A 7592-nucleotide genomic window follows, 5' to 3' on the forward strand; every position below is an offset into this window, starting at 1 on the left:
GGGTGGAAGAAAAGGATTATGAAAAGGCTTTGATCAATATTGTTATTTCTTCTCAAGAGGAATTGAATGACGAAGAAGAAGGTTATTATTTTGAAGTTGATTTGAGGTACCCGAGTGATCTTCATAATAAGCATAAAGACCTTCCTTTTGCATGTGAGAAAGAAACCCTAAAGAAAGAATGGTTCAGTGATTATCATAAAAGTTTTAATATTAAAGGTAAATCAACAGAAAAGTTATTAACAACATTCTATGATAAAGAGGGATATGTTTTGCATCAGAGAAGCTTAAAACAGTTTTTGAGAGAAGGATTGAGAGTAGCTAAAATTCATAGAGTTTTAAAATTTAAACAAAGTCCTTGGGTGAAAAAGTATATTCAATTCAATACAGATATGAGAGCAAATACAAAAGTAAAATTTGTAGGGGACTTTTATAAATTAATGAATAATGCTGTATTTGGAAAGACTATGGAAAATGTTAGAAACAGGCAAAACATTAGATTCGCAACATCTTGGAAAGAAGCTTCGAGATTGATAAATAAACCAAGTTTTGAGAGAAGAGGTTTTTTCAGAGAACTTTTCTGCAATTCATATGAAAAAGGAAAGTATTGTAATGGATAAACCAATTTATATTGGAACAGCAGTTCTTGATTTATCAAAGATATTGATGTATGATTATTTGTATAATGACTTAAAGAAAGAGTATGGTGAAAATGTTTCATTGTTGTATATGGACACTGATAGTTTTATCCTAGATATAAAAACTGATGATGTTTATAAAGATATGAAGAAAAATATTGGAGTATATGATACAAGTAATTTCATCAAGAAGAGTGAGTTATTTTCCAAAAAGAATGAAAAGGTTATTGGTAAGTTTAAGGATGAGTTGGGTGGAAAAGTAATGAGTGAGTTTATTGGATTGAGAGCAAAGGCATATGCTTATAAGTATGGTGATCAGATTGATAAGAGGTTAAAGGGAATAAAGAAATATGTAATAAAGAAATCAATAACTTTTAGAAATTATTATAATTGTTTGATGAATAAGAAAGAAAAATATAGGAAAATGAATGCAATAAGAAGTTATAAACATCACATATATAGTGAAGAAGTAAATAAAAAGGCATTAGGAGCCTTTGATGATAAGAGATTTATTTTAGATAATGGAATAGATTGTGTTCCATATGGATATTGTATGATAGAGTGAATAGAATAGATTGTTTTAACGATGGGAAGATGGGTTAGGGTTTTTTAAGGGCAACCGCCGCGTTTTTTTTACAATATATAAATGGTCAAACCAAGTATTAATCAAACTAAAGAGTGGAGAAAATCTCAGTCTTGGTATATAAATGGAAAACATAATGAATGTGAAAAATATCAAATAAGTCTTATTGAAAAAATAACTAAAACAAAGTAAATAAAACAAATAAGCGAATCAATTTAAAAAGTAGGAAGTTAGAGGATGTAAAGAAAAAAATGAATATCCTTGAATGGACTGAAAACTTTGATGGTTATCAATTGAACAATGAAAAAACAATTTACTATAATCTCAAAATTATATGTGGCTCAGGAGGTGGTCAAACAAGAGCATTAAGAGAAGTTTATCATTTCGTAATGGCACAAAAGGGGTATCTTAAAAAATATAAAGATTCAAATGTTTTGTTTTTCAATATTTTAGATGGGGATTATTGTGCAAAGAAAATTAAACTATTGAAGGAATTTGAGAATGAACAAATCTTTGTTGGTTCAATGAGTGAGCTAAACAATATGCATCGGTTATTTGATAAAGAGTGTCCCGAGGGTTAGAGGTTTCAGATATTTCTTTCGAATCACCTTTAACAAATCACATTACCACTTTAGTACTTGAACAAATCTTTATCTTATTGCATGGATTATTTGAAAAAAAAAAGTGTCTCCAGGTTAAAAGGGGAGACAAATAAATATACCTTGGGATAAAAAGGGGGTTTATTTTTAGGGGAAAAAAATATGAATCGCTGAAAATCCCCCATTCATTTTCATGGGGAAAAGTGAGCCAGAACCAGTATATTCACCCTACTCCCGTGGTTTCCCTCCTATGATCAAAGTTTGGGGGTCCCGAAGGCTTTGACCCAATCCCGTCATCCGGTGAGGTGCCCTGTGAAGGGAAGCTGCGCAGGAGGTACTCCCACGGAGTTTTACGGTGGCTGGAGTGCAAATCCTGCCACCAACCTCCTAATAAGAAGTAACCCAACTGCAGGAGGACGTCCGCAGACACAGTTGGGCACTAAATATGGATGGCCGTTGGCTCACAAGGAGCTCCTCCGCCCTTTGAGTTAATTTTTTTACGGTAACGAATGAGTTAATTTTTTTTTTCGGCTTGTCGAATTGCTATGGCGTACGTAGAAATGAAAAAAGTTATAACTCTGCGTTATAATTCCACGGCGACCTTATGACCTGTAAAATATAGCCAAACTGCGTAGGGCCACCCTGAGGCCACCGCAGAAACTCTGCGGCCGCCACACGTTTCTGTCAATTCAGAGGGCGTACGGCCACCGTATCCTCACCTAAGAGCAAATGTGACTTAGGCCTTAACACTCGGTTGTCAAAATTCTGATAAAAATTGGATGTTTTGGAGACGTTTTAAGATTGTATAAAAAATATTTAACTCGCCGCGTAATGGCTCGTCACGTGGTGCAGCGCGCTCGAGCAGACGCGTCGTTAAGTCACGTAATGGTTTTCCGTGTGCGCGCTGAGAGTGTTTGCGATAAAGATGGTGTTTAAAAGTCATTTTTTTATCCCAATAAAGGTTATCGTCGCATGCCTGACTCGCTAAGCCGTCGGATTATGTAAAGATTGTTGGTGGATGGCCGAATATTACGGTTTTGTGACTTTGATAAAATAATATTAAATAATTGCGTGGAGAAATGGAGATTTTTACTTCGGTCCACGTTACGATTTTTGATAGTTTGGTACAGAATCATCGTAGAAACTTCTGGTTTGCGTCGCTACCTTCTCTTGAGACAGCTTTTAATAGACAAGGTCAGAGGTCAAGTTGACAATTTCGTAAGTACCAGTCTATGACTGCTTGTTTGTTTGTTGGTGAACAGTATTACGGAAAAACTCCTGTACGGATTCCGGCGAAACTTGGTGGGGGGATTAGGTATGGTCCAAGGATCATGCCATTAGATTTTGGACTTGGTCCAATATATATATATATATATATATATATATATATATATATATATATATATATATATATATATATATATATATATATATATATATATATATATATATATATATATATATATATATATATATATATATATATATATATATATATATATATCCTGGTGTTGGCGCAGTGGTTAGGGCAGCGGCTTGGGATCCAAGAGTTCCTGAGTTCAAGCCCCGTTGGGCCACTGAATTAATACACCAGGGGGTTGACTCAGCCTGTCATCCTTCCGAGGTCGGAGAAATGAGTTCCAGTATACTGGGCCGGTGTATACCCCGGTTAAAATAGGTGTACCATATCCCTGTGTCGTAAAAGGCGACCAGGGTTGCGTCAGGAAGGGCATCCGGCGTAAAACATGTGCCAAATCACTATGCAGATCATACAGATGATCCGCTGTGGCGACCCCTAACGGGAGCAGCCGAAAGAAGAAGAAGAAATATATATATATATATATATATATATATATATATATATATATATATATATATATATATATATATATATATATATATATATATATATATATATATTAGTGATACCCGTGCACATGCACGGGATAGCAATACAACATAGCTGGGAGCAGACGACAGACCGTACACGGGGAATGACCAAAATACGCATTGTGCAAAATGTCAATGGTACTATGGAATGCCAAGACTTCTCAAACATTGTCGGCATGTCCGCTAAGTGCCACAGCAATTTCATCGGGATCGTGTGACGGCGAGCCGAGTTTTTAGTGTGCAAGCTTGGTATTATAATATATATATATATACATATATATATATATACATATATATATATATATATATATACATATATATATATATATATATATATATATATATATATATATATATATATATATTGTTGCGAATTCGCGCCCGCCAGCGTGCGAGCGGCCACGTAACTCGAATCGCGGCACGTCGCCCACCGGACGGACAATTCCGTCGTGACCCTCTCGGACTAACGCCGGGAACTAGTCGCGGGTGGGCCTTTCGGCCTCACCACGATCGTGCCAATCGGCCCCCCGCGTGGGATAGGGTTGCTCGCCAAATTCGACCTACCTAAGTACCCACACGGAGGGTAGACCGGGCGATCGCACCTCGCCGCAGGTCGACTTCGGACATGGGCCACTTTAAGAGACCCGTTCCGTACTATCAGGATAACCGAGCGGTGTTATCATCAACCTCGACGGTTCCGATTAATTATTGGGCGTATTTAGCCCACGACCAACCCTTTATGTGAAGTAAGATGGAGATTCAATTAAAGAAAAGACGAAGCGAAACGGGAAAAACAGTTCAACATAATTCACATTTATTCCGCGGCAAAAGGAAAGCACACATATACAATTACAACAATTATGCACCAGAAGCAAATGTAAAAGAAACACAACAATTATGCACCAAAAGCAATTGCAACAAAAGAAACACAATGCAGATCTACTACCGACTACGCGAGCACACGGCAACACTTACACAGTTTTACTTTACAGACGGCGCTGACAACACATATACTCAAAATCAAAGAAAAGGGGCCACCCTCTACGACAAGGGGGCAGACGGGCCTGGGGCCGAGACCGCGTGGAGCCTACCCGTGTTGTGATGAGCTGCAAAATGGCGGCGGTGTCCCGACTCTGCACTCCTCCGCGGGTTTCGTTGGCACTGCTTGGAATGGGGTGGGAACGGGGCCCCCTTTTCGCACTATCTCAGCGCGGGGGGAAACAGGGGGGGGGGTTGTTGGTGCTCTGGGGAAAGAGGATAGCTGGCTTGCTTGGGTCCCGCGACGAGCGACTCCACTGCGCCCTCGACCGCGTTCCCAGCTTCCCCTCTCTGCGGCTCCCCGACAGACTCCGAACCCCGACAGACCGACTCCCCTCCAGACCCGTCTTGACTGCCGCTGCCACACTTCGCCGCCGCCACACCTCTCCAACTCGAGCCCGAAACAGAAACTCAAAAACTGACTGAATTCGCCCCGCGCTCGGCGCTTTATAGTGTGACAGGAGAACCCATATGCAGATTTTCGGATCAGGATGGGCTCGGGGGCGGAGCCACGCTCGCCCATTGGACGGAGGAAAAGTGGGCGTGAATCATTCCTGATCCTCGAATTTGCATATAGCGATTCTACTCCGAAGCGCCTGGAGGTGGGGCCAAATCGCCCCGCGCTTAATGATTGGACGGATCGGAAGTGGGCGTGAATCATTCCTGATCCGACTTCCCCTCGGAAAGGCCGCTCTTTGTACCCGCGGCTCAGCGCGCGCCCTGTACGAGGCCAGGACAGCCTGACGCTCGGTGCCCACAAGTGGCGCGGGAACGGCCGCAGAAGGAGAGGCGAAGGTGGTGGAGGGCCTAAAGTGGCGGTGATGGCCATGGCGACGCTTGGAATGGCGGCGATGCGATGTTTGCGGGAGCGAGCAGTGACGGTAAAGGTCGTGGCTGTTGGCGTTGTTGTTGTTGTGAAGCGGCGTTGCGGTTGGTGGTTGTTGTGTGATGGCGGTTGAGACGTGGTTGGCTCAAAATAAAGATAGAACAGAAAAACGGCTATCTTAAAGGGTCGCAGCCCGAATGAACGACATTTATTCCCTCTAAACAACGGGTTTGGGCTAACTACACATGTACTTACAGAGATATCTCACCTACGGGACCTGAATGGTGGTTTGTGAATTTCCTCAACCACAACACTACCCCTCCCCTTTTTACAGACTCGTCCCGAGTCATCAAATTTTCGTGTACCATCATATGTAGTTCTCCCCTAGTACGTTTTAGCTACGGATCCCTGAGTGCGACATTCATGGTATTCATGTCCCCAAAATAAATAACCTGAGGGCTGAGTAACTAACTAAACAAACCCACTCACACGGACGACTTAAATAACATTGCCGGCGCAAAGACAGACATGCCGGGGGCGCACTCATATTTACAGTATATCTTACCTTAACTTACAAATTTTACACTAAACCATGGCAAAGGATCAATGGACTCTGCAAAAAGAAAGCAGTTAGCAGGGAGCCAGGCTGATCGCATGCAGTCTCTGGCTCAAACAATGCAGGTGACAGGAAACGTGGCCGGCTGCTCACACACAGTCCAAGGCCTTCCCTTTTTAAAATGAACCCAGTGAACCACAACAGTGCATGGGCTGCACAAATGCAGTCTCCTGGTGCGGCTGCCCGCAAGGCAGTCCCTGCAGAACACTGACGCAAGCAGCAAAATGGTGCACGGGCTGCCACTGCAGGCCCGTGTAGTAGCTGCCAACAGGACAGTTCTTTCAGCTTGCAAACTGTTGCTTTCTGATCCTGGCACACATGGCAATGAACAGGGGGGGGGGGGGGAAGCAAAATTGAACGGGGGCTGGTGGACAGGGGCAGTGGGCATGGCATGGCAAAGGTGAGCAGGCAACCACAGCCTGCAGAACCAGGCCGCTGCAGGCAAACACAGCCGGCAGACGAACTGGCCGGCACAGGCCTTGAAGCACAGCAGCTGCAGACGATCCAGCCGGCACAGGCCTTGCAGCAAAACAACAGCTGCCGATGAAGTGGGCCGGCCTTTGCCTTGCAGTGGAGGTTGGTGGAGGGAGTGCGGTGGTGCTGGCCACTCGGAAGGCGGGCTCGGACCTGCCTACTGTCTCCCTCCCACCTATCGCCTTTAGCTGTCACTGTCCATACCCACCCCCTTAATTTGTAAAAAACCCAATTTAGCCCCAACTTATTTTTTTTGTTGTATTTATTTTTATTTTTACTTCCCCTCTATAATTTGTCCCCTAACCCCTTTACTGTCCTTGTTCGGCTAACCTATCCTGTCACCTAGCCTACTCCCAACCCCTACTTTCCCTTCCCGGAGGGGAACAAAGGAGAGCTAGCGTCCTGTGTCGAGGCCCAACGAAGCCTCAAGATGGCCTCCCCAGACTTCACCGATCTTAACACAAAGTGGGTCCAGCGGCCCACAACGAGAGCGAAGGGATGGATGGTGCGGAGGGGTACACTTTCTAATCTACCCTAACCATTTTACTGTTAAACTTCCCCGGGGCTTTCAACAAGCGCCTCTCGCTTAAACTATTGGTTCTAACAACCCAGATTCCCGTCGCCTGTGTTGGTGTCCTTACAATTTCGGGCCTCGTCCCCAATTTTCTCTCCGTGCCCTCACACGGTGTCATGGCTGGGACGCGTGGCTCCCCTTGGCAGGCACGACCCTCTGCCGAATCTCCCGCTATGGCACCCCCGGGCACTACACTGCCTCCGAGCCTACCAGCTCCCTAAACACCCGGGGAGTGCCCCCCATGGCACCTCCCCTGAAACGCACACGTGGCAGGCTGGCTTCCCGGGCCCCTTTCCGAGGGTCACCCGTGCCCACAACACTGCCCACGCGGCGACCGGCGCCCCGGGCCCCCACACC

Source organism: Eptatretus burgeri, chromosome 10 (genome assembly GCF_056783735.1).
Source record: "Eptatretus burgeri isolate ZD-2024b chromosome 10, Ebu_testis_v1, whole genome shotgun sequence".
NCBI lineage: Eukaryota > Metazoa > Chordata > Myxini > Myxiniformes > Myxinidae > Eptatretus > Eptatretus burgeri.